Source organism: Melanerpes formicivorus, unplaced genomic scaffold (genome assembly GCF_026170545.1).
Source record: "Melanerpes formicivorus ecotype bairdi unplaced genomic scaffold, bMelFor1.0.p_v2 SCAF_49, whole genome shotgun sequence".
Lineage (NCBI taxonomy): Eukaryota > Metazoa > Chordata > Aves > Piciformes > Picidae > Melanerpes > Melanerpes formicivorus.
The window spans coordinates 652,512-670,415 of record NW_027142401.1 but is presented as its reverse complement, the minus strand read 5'-3'; positions in this window follow the sequence as shown (position 1 = coordinate 670,415).

Sequence of the window (17,904 nt, the reverse complement as noted above, 5' to 3'; positions counted from 1 at the left end):
AGTACTCGAGGTGTGGCCTAACCAGTGCAGTGTACAGGGGCAGAATGACCTCCCTGCTCCTGCTGGCCACACTGTTCTTGATGCAGGCCAGGATGCCATTGGCCCTCTTGGCTGCCTGGGCACACTGCAGGCTCATGTTAAGCCTACCATCAACCAGCACCCCCAGATCCCTCTCTGCCTGGCTGCTCTCTAGCCACTCTGACCCCAGCCTGTAGCACTGCATGGGGTTGTTGTGGCCAATGTGCAGAACCCGGCATTTGGATGTGTTAAATCTCATGCCGTTGGATTCTGCCCATCTGTCCAGCCTGTCCAGGTCTCTCTGCAGAGCCTCTCTACCCTCCAGCAGATCAACTCTTGCCCCCAGCTTGGTGTCGTCAGCAAATTTACTGATGATGGACTCAATGCCCTCATCCAGATCATCAATAAAGATGTTAAAGAGCACAGGGCCCAGCACTGATCCTTGGGGCACACCACTAGTGACTATATTACGGATGTGATAGAAAGTGAGGGCAATAACACAGCCAGAATCTTAGTGATAGAGTAAAAAAAACTTAAGTGTTAAAAGATGCTAAAAATAACCAAGCCAAACAAACAGAAAAGAACAAAACAAAAAATAAAACACCCAAAACTAGTGAAATCTGCAAGTGGTTCAGAACTTAAGGTTTCATCTCGAACACATAAAACTGCTGGATTTGGGAAAAGAATGTAACACTTATAAGCCTATCACAGCACTGCAGATGTTTTATTTAACAAATAAAATGCCCTGTTGGTGTAGCCTGTAGCACCTTGGCTTGGTTTAATTATGTCTTTCAGATAAGAACTGTAAGCCTAAGTCCTGGGTTTAGGCTAAAAGCTCCCAGTCATATGTGTTGAATAATACATGAGGTAAAAACACATCAGTTGGTGCAGAGATGATTCTTTTATGGTGAAATCCCATGGCTCCTAAAAGTAAAATGGGATAAAAACTATGCCACATAGTCAATAGACTTCTTGGAATGGCAAAGTAAAATAATAATAACAACAATAGTAGTCACAGAATCACGGAATGCTTTGGCTTTGGAAGGGACCTGAAAGATCATCTAGTTCCAACTCACCTGCAGTGACAACTTTTGTTAGACGAGGTTGCTCAAAGCTCATCCAGACTGGTCTTGAACACTTCCAGTGAAGGAGGCATCCACAACTTCTCTAGGAAACTAATCATAATATTATGTCTTAAGAAGGACATTGAGACACTTGAGCATGTCCAGAGAAGGGCAACAAGGCTGGTGAGAGGTCTGGAGCACAAGCCCTATGAGGAGAGGCTGAGGGAGCTGGGGGTGTTTAGCCTGGAGAAGAGGAGGCTCAAGGGAGACCTCATTGCCCTCTACGACTACCTGAAGGGAGGTTGTTGCCAGGAGGGGGTTGGTCTCTTCTTACAGGCAACCGGCACCAGAACAAGGGGACACAGTCTCAAGCTGTGCCAGGGGAAGTTTAGGCTCGAGGTGAGAAGAAAGTTCTTCCCAGAAAGAGAGATTGGCCATTGGAATGTGCTGCCTGGGGAGGTGGTGGAGTCAGTGTCCCTGGAGGTATTCAAAAAAGGATTGGATGTGGCTCTTGGAGCCACGGTTCAGTTGTCATGAGGTGTTAGGTATTAGGTTATGGGTTTGACTTGATGATCTTTAGGGTCTTTTCAAAACTTGTTGATTCTATGATTCTATTCTCTGATTTTATGATTCTATAATAACAGTGAAAATTATAATAATAATTAAATAATAATAATAATAATAATAATAATAATAACAACAACAATAATAATAATAAAACCAGGTTGGAAGAGACCTTCAATGCAGGAATGCAATTTGAATTAGTGAAAATAGTTAGATGTTAAAGTAACTTAGCTCAGTAGAAGTGCCAGTCAGTTCTTCCATAAATCCAGTCTTATGCATACAGGTCTCCTTTCACAACATGTAAGAAGGAAGTGAAAGAAACTGGAAGATGAAGATTACACAAAGAAGAAAAATCCTTAAAAGTTCCATTGCCAAGTTGCTCCTGAAAATCCTCCATAATCTTGAGTCTCAGAGCTATAAATCAACCAGATCTTTAACTGAAGCCCCTAGTTACCACCTCTTTTATGGATATTTTCAGAAGACATTCGCAAAATACCTAAACACCTTTCAGGGTAAAACATTTTGCCATCTAAAAGTCAGTAGCTGCATTGATTCTCCCTGGCTGCTGTTTTTGGGTGTTGTGTTTTTTTTTGTAACTTGATTACAAAATAGTCTAGCTGCTCTGCCAAGTGGAAGAAAGAAAAACCATTACTGAAATGTCACTCTGACCCCCATTCAAAGAATCAAAGACTTTTCAAAGAATCAGGTCTTGAAGGAAACCCAAAGATGATCAGCCTTTGATTAATGCAGTTTATTTCCTCCTCTTGAAAGAGCTGGAGCCCTAGCAGAGGTAATGGACTGCTTCTGTTGCTGTGCATCTGCAACATCCAGTAGGTTTGAGATGAATACTGTCAGTACAAATGAACTGGCACAAAAGCTCTGTCAGCCAATTCAACGTTCTGATCTCTTTTTATACATGACTGAGATATGAACGGACAGCAGGGAGAAGGTAGATGGTCCACACACAGTCCTGCGGTGTCACAGCTGTGATATAGGCTGGGAGTTATTTGATATATTTATAGAATTCAGCATAGAGCACTTTGCCAAAGTATGAGAACTTAATGGCTTGTAAGGATTCAGTTGTAGGTATATATTTTTAGCCCACTGGAAAAAAGAAATATATGGATAAAAATATCTTTTATTTTTAAATTAAAGGATTTAAACAAAACAGATCTCTCCTCCAGCATTCTGGAATTAAATTCAGAACAGCCTGAATTTAGGGTTTTATTACCAGATTTGTTCTTTTGCTTTGTACTGGAGAAAAATTAGCAGAGGCTTTCATAGCTGTCTATTGTTCGCCTCCTAACATTTGTTACCTCACAGTGCAGGTAGTCAGATTAATTGCTGCTTCTAACAACTTTTACATTCTTGCCTTAATTTTATGTTTCTTAGGTGATGGTTAGTTTAAAAAATGTGATTGAATGTCTATTGTAATAGACTTCTGGGCTTCTTTGTTCCATGTGATCACATTCAGAGTAGAGAGACTATAAGAGATACCTATTTGCTTTGATTTATATGGTGGTGTGAATGTTACTTAATGTCACCCTTTAATTCTCTCCAAAGTAATCTGTGTATAGTGGCACTCTTAAATGAGACATAACCTTCAATATTCTGAAGCTTATATAGGGAAAAAAAAATCCCAACAAGTAATATGAAAGGAAATTAAATGACAGTTGGTCCATAAAGTGTAAATAAAATGTTACAAAACCCCCATAAATTAAGCACATAATCCCACAAAAATGTAGTTTGGCATAATTAATACCTAGATGTTAATTAGCACTCCTTTGAGTTCAGGTTATTGTAAAATATATAAAAAGACATTGGAGTATCTTGTGGATGTTTTGGGGGTATAAGCAGATAACTCAGTAGTTACATAGTCAACAGACTCTTTAAGGACCGTGCACGCTCTTGGTGATTTCTTGGTCTGTGGAGAGCCATCCAAGATCTCCAGTATCACTTGCTTCAGCAGCTTTGCAGGCAGTGACATCTCACTGTAGTTCATAGAGATTTACGCTGCTGAGCCACTGGGGAGGGACTTTTTAGGGTGTTGGGTAGTGAAAGGACTAGGGGGAATGGGTTCCAGCTAGAGGAGGGGAGATTTAGATGAGACATTAGGAAGAAATTCTTCATCATAAGGATAGTGAGACACTGGAACAGGTTGCACAGAGAGGTGGTGGAAGACTCATCCCTGGATATTTTCAAGGCTAGGCTGGATGTGGCTCTGAGCAACCTGCTCCAGTTTGAGGTGTCCCTGCCCATGGCAGGGGGGTTGGAACTGGATGGTCCTTGAGGTCCCTTCCAATCCTGACGATTCTGTGAGTCTATGAGCCAACAGGCTTTGGAGAACAGGATTGCTCCTGTGATGAGGATGTAATAGGCAAAAAGCACAACTATTATGTTTGCATAACATATGGAGTGAAGAGGAGCAGGCTCTGCACCAACAGTTATGCCCAATTCACTTAACTATAGCCTCTCACCACAGCCAATATGATCCTGTTTGGGGAAACAGAGAAGTTTGAATAAGGGAACTTTGTAGCCTTATAGAATCATAGTATCAATAAGGTTGGAAAAGACCTCAGAGTCCAACCTATTATCTGATAGGTAGTGATAGGACTGGGGGAATGGAATGGAGCTGGAGGCGGGAAGATTCAGGCTGGATGTGAGGAGGAGGTTCTTCACCATGAGAGTGGTGAAGCCCTGGAATGGGTTGTCCAGGGAGGTGGTTGGGGCCCCGTCCCTGGAGGTGTTTAAGCCCAGGCTGGATGAGGCTCTGGCCAGCCTGATCTAGTGTGGGGTGTCCCTGCCCATGGCAGGGGTGTTGGAACTAGATGATCCTTGTGGTCCCTTCCAACCCTGACTGATACTATGAAACTATGATACTATGATACCTAACACCTCGTGACTAACAAAACCATGCCTATGTAATAAAAAGTTTTCATGTTCTAAAGATCAATTAGTCTGCCTGAAATAGGACTTTCTGCTCAGAAGGAAAAGTTATAATCTCCCAGGAATTTTCATTAATATAGCTTAGCATTATGTCTGATATTTCGAGCTGATCCTTGCAAAAACAGGGCTGGAATAGTGACAACACTCTTGTCTAAGAAAATGTCATCATGCTACACTATGGTGAAGAGATCAGCTGCTTGATAAAACTCATTACCAAAGGGTTTGGAAACAGAATTAGCAAAACACAGATATTTGAAGAGGAGACAGAACAACAGAAAACAAAAGAACAGCTTACGCTGGGATTTGTACCATCAACACTTCCATGTCAGCGAAAATGCATTCTGAACTATACAGAATATTGATGGAAAGGTTCTGTATATAGCTCCACTGGGAAAAATCTTTCCTTAAAACTTAAATACATAACTTTGGCTTTGTGTCATGCGAGATCAATAGTGGATATCAATCTGCAGGGCAATAAAAACCAAATGAAGAGCATCCTCAGGACCCTACTCAGCTCTCTTGCTGCCAGTAACTACAACTTATGGCAATAACCATGTGGTAAGTTTTGTGTGCAACAACAGAATTTTGTTTTACATTTATTACTGCAAATATTCCAGAAAACTACTTAGAAGCATGGAATGTGCATGCAATGCAATATGTCTGAAGTTTGTTCCTTGTTGCTGTTCAGCTTTATTTAAAATAAAAATAAATGCTTTTGGGGTTTGGTTTTTTTTTTTATGTGTTTGTGTAAACTTCAGCGTTTTGCAAGGGAGTAGGAATGTGAGATTCAAATTCCACTTAGTACTGTATGATACAATTTGTTGGCTTGGACTTAAAACACAGGCTTCGATGTCTGGCCACATGTGGAAGCAAGAAAATTAGAAATTTAAGGAATGTGTTTTTATTGGGACAGTCACAGGCTCACAGGATGTCAGGGGTTGGAAGGGACCCAAAGAGATCATTGAGTCCAACCCCCCTGCCAGAGCAGAACCACACAATCTAGCTCATGTCACAGAGGAATGCATCCAGACAGACCTTGAAAGTCTCCAGAGAAGGAGACTCCACAACCTCTCTGGGCAGCCTGTTCCAGTGCTCTGTGACCCTCACAGTAAAGGAGTTCCCCCTAGTGTTGAGGTGGAATCTACTGGGCTGCAGCTTACATCCATTGCTTCTTGTCCTATCACAGGGAGCAAGTGAGCAGAGCAGGCTGCGCCAGGGGAGGTTCAGGTTGGATGTTAGGAAGAAGTTCTATACAGAAAGAGTGATTGCGCTATGGAACGGGTTGCCCGGGGAGGTGGTGGAGTCGCCGTCATTGAAGGTGTTCAGGAGGAGACTTGATGGGGTGCTTGGTGCCATGGGTTAGCTGTTTGGGTGGGTTGGATTGGTTGATGGGTTGGACACGATGGTCTTGAAGGTCTCTTCCAACCTGGTTTGGTTTATTCTAATAAAGGTTTATTCTAATAATAAAGGTTTATTCTGTCCCCTCCCTCCTGACCCTCAGCCCTCAGCTAGTTAAAAACATTTATTAAATCCCGTCTAAGTCGTCTCTCAGCCTCTCCTCCCCAGGCAGTGCTCCAGTCCCCTAATCATCCTTGTAGCCCTCCGCTGGACCCTCTCCAGCAGATCCCTGTTCCTCTTGAACTGGGGAGCCCAAAACTGAATGTAGCACTCAAGATGATGTCTCACCAGGGCAGAGTAGATGGGGAGGAGAACCTCCCTGGATCTACTGGACACACTCTTGTTAATACACCCCAGGATCCCATTGGCTTTCTTGGCCCCCAGGGCACATTGCTGTCCCATGGATAGCTTGTTATCCAACAGCACTCCCAGGTAACTAATTGATGACTCCCAGGCTGTGTAATTGATGGCTCCCAGTTATAAATGAGACATCATCTTTTGAATCTAGCTTTTAGCAGGAAACAGATATTTTCAGATATGTGAGCTATGATGGTCAGTTCCTCTGCCATCAGCTGTCATCACAAACTGGTGATGCTTTTATAGATTCTGACAGCTACATCCACCAAATGTGCTCCAAACAGATGGATAAATGAATCTGTGATGACTGAAGTCAAATAGATATGTATTAGAACACCAACATATGCAAATATTGCTGTAATGAAGAGCAAAGATTCAACATTAAAGAACCTCACTCTTTTACATTTAAATTTATGACTACAGTAAATGAAGCAAAACTTTGTAACCAAATTTATGTGCAATAAATTTGCATAGTCGTGGACTTCCTCCATGTAGTATTTTAGCACTCATATTTAATGGCTCAAATTGACAGTTGCTAAAGAAATATTAAATGTTATACAACCCACCTAGAGATAATTTAGTGAAATGCAATTCATGGCCATCAAGAAACTAGTTTCGGTTCTCTGCAATAAAGAATGTGATTACTCAGTACTTTCAGGAGTTTTTCCAAAGTTGCAAGTCTTACTAGCTAGCATCTTTAATAAAGTTTAATTGCTAGTACAACAGAGAATATTCAAGTTCAAGATGCTTAATGCCCAGTAGATTTATTTCCTTAACGTGCAGGTATGGAAGATAACTGTTCCATTTTAAAGGCTGAGTCTTTCACACCGTTTCACAGTGTCACAGTACATTAGAGGTTGGAAGGGACCTCCAGAGATGATCCAGTCCAACCCTCCTGCCAGAGCAGGATCACCCAGGGTAGTCCTCACAGGAATCCATCCAGATAGGTTTGAATGTCTCCAGAGAAGGAGACTGCACAATGTCTCTGGGCAGCCTGTTCCAGGGCTCTGTTTCTTTCACTGTAAAGAAGTTTCTCCTCTTGTTGAGGGGGAACCTTCTATAGGCTAGACTAGACTAGACTAGAATAAACCAGGTTGGAAGAGACCTTCAAGATCATCGTGTCCAACCCATCATCCAACACCATCTAATCAACTAAACCATGGTACCAAGCACCCCATCAATGTTCAAGGTTACACCTTTTCCTTGTCCTATCACTGTGCACCAATGAAGAGAGCTTGGCCCCCTCCACTTGACACCCACCCCTCAGATATTTATACACATTGATCAGATCCCCTCTCAGTCTTCTCCTCTCCAGACTAAACAGCCCCAGGGATCTCAGTCTCTCTTCATATGGGAGATGCTCAAGTCCCCTAATCAGCCTCCTGGCTCTCCATTGGATTCTCTCCAGCAGGTCACTTTCTCTCTTGAACTGGGGAGCCCAAAAATGGACACAATATTCGATGTGTGATCTCACCAGGGCAGAGAAGAGGTGGAGAAGAACCTCCCTAGACCAGCTGGACACACTTTTCGTGCTGCACCCCAGGATACCATTGGCACTCTTGGCCACAAAGGCACATTGCTGTCCCATGAAGAGCTTGCTGTCCCATGAAGAGCTTGCTGTCCACTAGTACACCAAGGTCTTTCTCCCTGGAGCTACATTCCTAACCTGCTCTGGTGCCTGTCTTTTTCACTCCTGGCACAAGAACTCTTGAAAAAGTAGAGGCAATAGGTTAGCAAGAAAAGTTTCATCATGTTACTGAATAATTTCTGCAGCCACACTTTCTGAGATATGGAATTTCTAAGATGGTATAACTAAGGATTATAGTCAAGCATCATCAGTGAATTAACTGAAGTAGCAGCTCTTGAATGAACAAAGGTGAAGCATTGCTTCCCTGAAAAGACAAGAAGCTTGGAAGAAAGCTTTGATGACTTGTTTAGTCACTGGAACTCTCAGAAACCATGACACTGTGTATATGGGATTCTGATAGTTCTGATCCTGTTCTAAATACCCTTCACAGAGGAGCAGAAAGGTGTAGGAACCAGACCTCCTGATGAAGCCCTGCTACTTCATTACAAGATACTCTACCAGAACAGAAAGCTTATCAAGTAGCTGTGGCCATTTCTCAGCTTGCTAAGAAATCTTGAACTAAGTTTGATGAAAAAGCAGAGAAATGCATTTGTTTTATTCATTGTGTGGTGCCAATGAGGTCTAATCTCAACCACACAAGGGTACTTTCAGAATATGCTTTGTCTGTCAAGAATTATGGAGATCTTGAGAACCTGAGAGGTAGCTCACCCTTCTTTACCAAAGACAGTTTGAAGCTTTAGGAGGCTGAACACTACATTTATAGATTGAACTGTAAAGCATGAATATGTCAGCTCTTTAGCTGCTGAAGGACTTTTTAGGATGTTGGGTAGTGATTGGAATAGGGGGAAAGGGTCCAAACTAGAGGATGATAGATTTAAATTAGACCTTAGGAAGAAGTTCTTCCCATAAGGGTGGTGAGACACTGGCACAGATTGCCCAGGGAGGTGGTAGAAGCCTCAACCCTGGAGGTTTTGAAGGCCAGGCTGGATGTGGCTTGGACAACCTGATCTAGTGTGAGATGTCCCTGCCTGGAACTGGATGATCCTTGGGGTCCATTCCAACCCTGACAATTCCAGGAAAACATTATTTCAGGAGCAGTGTGTCAGTTTCTAATTCAGGGGAGGTACTTTTAAACTATTTAACAAAATATATATTCAGTTTTCTTCATATTTTGATCAATTTTGTCAAACTGATGCAATTCTGCTTCATCTTGGGTTTAGAGTCTTTTATAAGAACTGTGATTCTCCCTGAAAAAGCTGTTTGGGACTCAGTGCTTACATTTCTCAGTGCCTTGGTAAATATGGGAAGTGCTTTAGCATCTGACACCTGGTATGTGTTTGAGTGATTCAGTGCAGCCTTCTCTAAGAGGACACTCACTTTCATGATTGCTACAGCCTTGGTTTCTGCAGCTGTGCCCTCATTGTCTGCAGTTAGACACAATGAAATTCTTTCTCATCCACGAAGCTTCTGGTCTTTTTATTAGAGCTGAATTTTCATTCTGCTTACTACTCCACCTATTTTAGGAAGACAGTGCACCAAAACCCTCACATTTGCCCCAAACAAATGTTGATTAATATACACCAAGAAATTTATGTGTTGGAATATAAGGGTTTGCTGACTTCCCAGAGAAGAATTAGATTAATTCCTGTAGTTTTCTTATGCTCTGCACAGAAAGAAGACTTACTCATGCTTTCATAGTATCATAGTATCAGTCAGGGTTGGAAGGGACCACAAGGATCATCTAGTTCCAACCCTCCTGCCATGGGCAGGGACACTCCACACTAGATCAAGCTGGCCAGAGCCTCACCCAGCCTGGTCTTAAACACCTCCAGGGACGGCGCCCCAACTGTCACCCTGGACAACCCATTCCAGGGCTTCACCACTCTCATGGTGGCTTTCTTCATTTATGTATCCTTGCTTCATATCCAGATTAGAGACTCAACTGTTACACTCAAGATTACTCTATTTTTTACATGACTCAGGTGTCAGTTAGACAAAAGCACTGGATGAATTTGACTTTATTCTGCTCTGGTGAGACCTCACCTGGAGTACTGCATCCTGTTCTGGAGCTCTCAATATAGGAAGGACATGGACCTGATGGAGAGGACCTAGAGTAGGGCCATGAAAATGATCAGGGGGTTGAAGCACCTCTATTATGAGGACAAGCTGAGGGAGCTGAGGTTGTTCAGCCTGGAGAAGAGGAAGCTCCACGGAGAAATAATAGCAGCCTTCTAGTACCTGAAGGGGGCCTACAAGAAGGATGGGGAGAGATTATTTACAAGGCCCTGCAGTGACAGAATGAGAGGCAATGACTTCAAACTAGAGAAGGGCAGATTTAGATTGGTTATCAGGAAGAAGTTCTTCACTAGGAGGGTGGTGGAACATTGGAACAGGTTGCCCACGGAGGTAGTTAAGGCTCCTTCCCTGGAGATACTCAAGGTGAGGCTCAACAAAGTCCTGGGCAGCCTCATCTAGTAGGGAATGCCCCTGCTGAATGCGGGGAGCTCAGACTGGATGACCTTTGGAGGTCCCTTCCAGTCAGGACCATTCTGTGATTCTATGCAACTGATTTTGTAGGTCAGGTTGTTTTATGAAAATGAGATGAAGAGTTCTTTAGAAAATAATAACAATAGCAACATCTCAATGTTTATCTCAACCTGGTTGTGATGCACAATCCATTATTTTATATGGCATATATGATAAAAGAATTATGTGTATGAGATAGGTAGATAGGTAGGTAGATAGATAGATAGATAGATAGACAGACAGACAGACAGACATATATAAAATTATAGAAATGATAGAATTAACCTTTGGTATCATCAGGTCCAACCTATCACCCAGCATCATCTAATCAACTAAACCATGGCACTAAGTGCCTCATCCAGTCTCTTTTTAAACACTTCCAGTGATAGTGACTCCACCACCTCCCTGGGCAGGCCATTCCAGTGGCCAAAATGTATATAACAAAACTATGTAACAGAACTAGTCAAAAAATCATAGAATAGAATAGAATAGAATAGAATAGAATAGAATAGAATAGAATAGAATAGAATAATAGAATATAATAGAAGAATAGAATAGAATAGAATAGAATAGAATAGAATAGAATAGAATAGAATAGAATAGAATAGACCAGACCAGACCAGGTTGGAAGAGACCTTCAAGATCATCGTGTCCAACCTATCATCCAACACCACCTAATCAACTAAACCATGCAACCAAGCACCCTATCAAGTCTCCTCCTGAACACCTTCAGTGATGGTGACTCCACCACCTCCTTGGGCAGCCCATTCCAATGGTCAATCACTCTCTCTGTGCAAAACTTCCTCCTAACCTCCAGCCTAAACCTCCCCTGGCACACCCTGAGACTGTGTCCTCTTGTTGTGGTACTGGTTGTCTGGGAGAAGAGACCAACCTCTGCTTGTCTACAACCCCCACTTTAGGTAGACTCAATAAGGTTGGAAAAGACCTCAGAGATCATCAATTCCAACCTGTCACCCAACACTTCATGACTAACTAAATCATGATTACTTCAATGATTACTTCAATGGTTACTTTGGATCAAAGTCTTTAACTAGTCATAGATGGTAATCAATTCCAGACCTACCATACCTAATACTAAGAAACTCCATACTGTATGTTGCTAGTTAGAGATGTCTTGGTATTTAGATTCTGGTTCAAATTAATCCTGCTATTAAATGGCCAATTTAACCTGGCTCATCACGGAAGTGTTAATTTGCTTGTTCAAAGACCAATAGTTGCCGGGTAGTTTAAAACAGTCCTGTAACTTTATGAGGCTGAACTCCATGTGACCTTACTGTAGACATATGGTCACAATAATAAAAAAATTAAATATTTAAAAACAACAAAAAAAAAAAAAAAAGAAAGGATTTTTAAGCTGCAGCTGTTTCTCTTCAGCCTTTCCCAGTCAAGTAATTCCCACCACCACCACCACCACCAATTTGCAGTATGTTAAATCTCATTAATAAACCATAAGTATAGCGTTCACTTGGCATTCTTCTCTCCTGCAGAAAGCTTGAAAATTAGGAGAACAAAATTCCTACAGACCAAAGCAAACTCTTTTTTCAGCTGGCACACGCCAAGTTCTGTGGCAAGATCCTGCCAGACACATCTGTTGGGAGTATATATGATATGTTAATCTGCTTTAAAAAAGGATCTGAAAGATAACTGCAATTCATCACAATTATCATAGAATCAATAAGGTTGGAAAAGACCTCAAAGATCATCAAGTCCAACCTGTCACCCAAGACCTCATGACTGCCAATCTATGGCACCAAGTGCCACGTCCAATCCCTTTTTGAACACCTCCAGGGACGGTGACTCCACCACCTCCCTGGGCAGCACATTCCAACGGATAACAACACTCTCTGTGAAGAACTTTCTCCTCACCTCAAGCCTAAACTTCCCCTGGTGCAGTCTGAGACTGTGTACAATGGTCTCAATGAGGGTATGAGTTTTACATGTATTTTCTTCATCTGATGTTTCCTTTCTCACTGATGCTTTCTTTCTAAATGTTGAAGAAGGTGTATCACAGGCAAAAATATGTCAAAAAGTAAGTTAAGTATCACAGCCTGTAAATAAATTGCGTTCCTAGATGAGAGTCTGAGATGTTATTAATACTCTGTATCTTCAATCAAGTATACATGTGTAATCTCTAAGAACTTAGTTTCATAGTTTCATAGTTTCATTCAGGGTTGGAAGGGACCACAAGGATCATCTAGTTCCAACCCCCCTGCCATGGGCAGGGACACCCCACACTAGATCAGGCTGGACAGAGCCTCATCCAGCCTGGGCTTAAACACCTCCAGGGACGGGGCCTCAACCACCTCCCTGGACAACGCATTCCAGGGTTTCACTACTCTCATGGTGAAGAACCTCAAGCGTGCCAAAAATCTTTGTCATTGTATCTTTAACTCTAAAGTTGCAGTAAGAATGGAATGGAATGGAATGGAATGGAATGGAATGGAATGGAATGGAATGGAATGGAATGGAATGGAATGGAATGGAATTAACCAGGTTGGAAAAGACCTTTGAGATCATCGAGTCCATTGCATAACATAATTTGGAGTGCTGTAGCTTCAGTTGAAGGATAAAGACATTCACTGACCTTTAAAATAATACCCTCCATCAATATTGCCCTTGTACAGAAACTTCTTTTCATGGCTTAGGAAGATATTTATTCTATACAATTCCTTATTTGCCTATCTGAGCTACAGTTTCGTTTTTCGTGAAGGATGTAAAGATTCCTCAGGTTGAAATCACTGGATCCCAGGATGTCAGGGGTTGGACGGAACCCAAATAGATCCTTGAGTCCAAACCCCCTGCCAGAGAAGGAGACTCCACAACCTCTCTGGGCAGCTTATTCCAGTGCTCTGTGAGCCTTACAGTAAAGAAGTTTCCCCTTGTGTTAAGGTGGAGCCTCCTGTGCTGCAGCTTACATCCATTGCTCCTTGTCCTATCCCAGGGAGCAAGTGAGCAGAGCCTGTCCCCTCCCTCCTGACATCGAGCTATCAGCTATTTATAAACATTTATTAAATCCCCTCTCAGTCTTCTCTTTTCCGAACTAAAAAGCCCCAGGTCCCTCAGCCTCTCCTCACCAGGCAATACTCCAGTCCCCTAATCATCCTTGTAGCCCTCTGCTGGACCCTTTCCAGCAGATCCCTGTCCCTCTTGAACTGGGGTGCCCAAAACTGACACACAGACTGTGTGTGATTTCCTACCCAGCTGGTTGATAAATAGAATTCCTTTCTGCCTCTCTTTCCTGGTTTTCAGCTCTCAGACCTATATATAGTTGATATAAGAAAGGTAGAATAGAATGGAATAGAATGGAATAGAATAGAATAGAATAGAATAGAATAGAATAGAATAGAATAGAATAGAATAGAATAGAATAGAATAGAATAGACCAGGTTGGAAGAGACCTTCAAGATCATCGCATCCCAACCTATCATCCAACAATGTAAGCACTCATTCAAATTCATTCACTTGATGATCTCTGAGGTCTTTTCCAGCCTCAATAATTCTGTGATTCTGTAATATCTAAATTTCATTAAAACTCAAACTTCAATAAAGTAGAAAATGTTTTTCTTTAGGCAATGTTGCTTGTACTCCAAAGTTTTCCATTTGTGGTGCAGAAGACAAGAACAGTCTGATATATTCCACTGATGTAGGCCCAAAGTACATTTTCATGTCTTTTACTGCAGGTTCAAAACTCAAGGCCTATGAAATCTATTGATATTATGTTTAAGATTAGTCATGAAATGTAACAGAAAAACAAGAAAACAAACACATTGCAGTGGAAACACACAGGGCAGTTGAATATTCTTAGATATAAATATGAATTTCAATTAATAGTTTCATAAACATCATTTTTTGCAGAGTGTTTCCACAGAATCATGGAATTGTGAGGGTTGAAAGGGACCTCAACATCAGAATATCAGGTTCCAATCCCCTTGCCATGGGCAGGGATACCTCACACTACATCATGTTGCTCACAGCCACATCCAGCCTGGCCTTAAAAACCTTCAGGGATGAGGCTTCCATCACCTCCCTGGGCAACCTGTGCCAGTTTCTCACCACCCTCATGGGGAAGAACTTCTTCCTAACATATAATCTTTATCCATTTCTAGTTTTGTTCTATTCCCCCCAGTCCTATCACTCCCTGACCCCATAAAGAGTCCCTCCCCAGCTTTCTTGTAGCCCCCTTCAGATACTGGAAGGCCACAATTAGGTCTCCTTGGAGCCTTCTCTTCTCCAGACTGAGCAGCCACAATTCCCTCAGTCTGTCCTCATAGGAGAGGTGCTCCAATCCTCTGATCATCCTTGTGGCCCTTCTCTGGACATTAAGGGTAGAAGTGTAGCAACCACATCACAGTCTACAAGCTCATTAAAATTGGGATGGTAGATGTGGACACATCGTTTGAGGAGGAGAAACAGTTGGGAGAAAATTGCCATAAATTATTGTAATGTGCCAATTGCTATAGAATTTCTGTTTCTGGATGCTCAATATTAGGCCAAACACATCAGGAACGTCACAAGCACAGTTGACTTGAAGGCAGGAGGGTGAGATGGGTGCCCTTTTAAAGTCACTTTGGTATCTATAATTCTGCCTTGGTCTAACTAAAAATAAAATTCTCACATGGCTTGAGATGACTATGGTTTTTTTTAAGTGAGTTATGCTTTTAGGCACCACTGACTTTAGAATTCTATTTCAGATCCTGTTTCATTTTGCCCTCTCAAAAAATTTGACCTTGGTGCTAATCGCATTGTCACCATTCCAGGTCACAGAAGCACAGAATGTTGAGGATTGGAAGGGACCTTGAAAGATCATCGAGTCCAAGCCCCCTGCCAAAGCAGGATCACCTAGAGCAGGTCACACAGGAATGCAGCCAGCAGGGGTTTGAAGGTCGCCAAAGAAGGAGATTAGGAAATAAAATAGAATAAACCAGGTTGGAAGAGACCTTCAAGATCATCGTGTCCAACATATCATCCAACAGCACCTAATCAACTAAACCATGCAACCAAGCACTCTATCAAGTCTCCTCCTGAACACCTCCAGTGATGGTGACTCCACCACCTCCCCGGGCAGCCCATTCCAATGGGCAATCACTCTCTCTGTGTAAAACTTCCTCCTAACCTCCAGCCTAAACCTCCCCTGGTGCAGCCTGAGACTGTGTCCTCTTGTTGTGGTACTGGTTGCCTGGGAGAAGAGACCAACCTCTGCCTGTCTACAACCCCCTTCTGGTAGCTGTAGAGAGCAATAAGGTCACCCCTGAGTCTCCTCTTCTCCAGGCTAAGCAATCCCAGCTCCCTCAGCCTTTCCTCATAGGGCTTGTGTTCCAAGCCCCTCACCAACTTTGTTGCCCTTCTCTGGAGATGCTCCAGCAAGTCAGCATCCTTCCTAAACTGAGGGGCCCAGAACTGGACACAGCCTCTCTGAGCAGCCCCAAGGGGGAGTCTGCTCTAATTCTCCATTCCTTGAGTTCTCACTTTTTAGTGATCATGGACCAAGTAATGTTGCCAGAGGGCAAGGTAACTCTTTCTTTATTGTGACCATAACAAGATCATTAAGACTCCTTTAGGGTTGCAATGGCTGGACATAAACCACACGGGAGAATTTGTTGGAATTAGATTTTTCTTTCAGCAGTGGAAGGAAATATTCATCAACGTGATGAGGAACTCATTGATTTGTGTTTAGTGAACAAGCTAGTTCTTTCCAAATTCTTGTTACCTAACAAACACAAACTCCCCAGATGGTGAATCAGAAAATCAAATAGATTGTAGTCAAACAAATGCAAAAGCGCATTGAACAGTCATGTCAAGAAGAATCTTAACTTTGCCAATCTGAAAATAAATTTTAAAAAGGAAGAAATTTTAAGTTGAACTGAGGATCTATGAGGCAGAGAGGCAAGGACCAGAATGGAAGGAGAATGAGCTGCGCAATGGAATTCAAGCTTCAGTACTTCAAGCCAAAGACAAAGAAGCCCAGAGGAAGCACGAGAAAAGAGTAGTGAGAAAAATAAGTATTAAAAAGTGGAATGGAATGGAATGGAATGGAATGGAATGGAATGGAATGGAATGGAATGGAATGGAATAGAATAGAATAGAATAGAATAGAATAGAATAGAATAGAATAGAATAGAATAGAAGTAGAGTAGAATTAACCCGGTTGGAAAAGACCTTTGAGATCATTGAGTCCACCCTATCACTCAACACCATCTAATCAACTAAACCATGGCACCAAGTGCCTCATCCAGTCTCTTCTTACACATCTCCAGGGATGGTGACTCCAGCACCTCCCTGGGCAGCACATTCCAATAGCCAATCTCTCTTTCTGGGAAGAACTTCTTCATATTCAGTGACTTGGATATTTGAATAGTGATTCTGAGGGACTGCTTGTCAAAGTTCATGAAAATATTTGATCCACTAATTCAAAATTAATAATTGAACATGAGCATGGAACCATTTACCCAACATTACCAATATCATGTTTGTGGTTATTTCTGGGACTTATCTTTCCATCACTAACTTCATACCCCAGTGGTACTAACCCAAGACCTGTGGTGCACTGAATCACAAACATCTATCACTCCTGATTGAGTCAGAAGATGTCACCTACATGTCTCTGCTTTACTGTCTTTGAATTGCCCAGACTGGATAGCTGGAAAAAAAGAGAAAAAAAGATACATCAAGGGATGCCATAAAAAATATGTTTTCAAATAGGAGTCTGTCTCTGGTGAACCCACATTAAACTAAAGCTAATTGTAGCCCAAGGGATTTATCTAAGTAACCAGCAAGACACTGTAACTTAAGTCTATCAGATTGCAGAGACAAACTGTTCACTCTGCTGTTTGCAAAACAGAGATAGCATAAGTGAGAAAAGAACAAAATTACTCTGGCAAAACTGTTCCATTTTAGGCATAGAACCTTGAAGAGCACATATTTTACTATAAACTGTTTTTTTTTTCTATACCATAAGCTTCAATTCTTTTTCCTTTGATAATGTGTTCTATTTTTGCTTTTCTTTTCTTCTTCTTCTTTTTTATTTTTTTAAGCTCTAAAAACTTATTCTCCCACCAAGCCTCACGCTGAGTTTTCCTCTTATCCTTTCCTGATTGTTGGTATTGTTCCAACCTGTTCACAGGAAATGCATCAGATTATATTTCACAGTTTGCTCCAGCTCCTTCACCTCCACAAAGCTGTCAAAGCACTATTTGTAGCACACATGCACACAAGCAGAAAAAACCCAGCACTCCATCCTGAGAAAGTTTTCATTCTTCATTTACACACAGGCTTGGAACTTCACTTCTTGCAAGCATCAGGCTCATCTTCCAAAGGAGATCACAGAATCAATAAGGTTGGAAAAGACCTTTGAGATCATCAAGTCCATCCAGCCTATCACCCAACACCACATGACTAACTAAACCATGGCTTCAAGTGCCACGT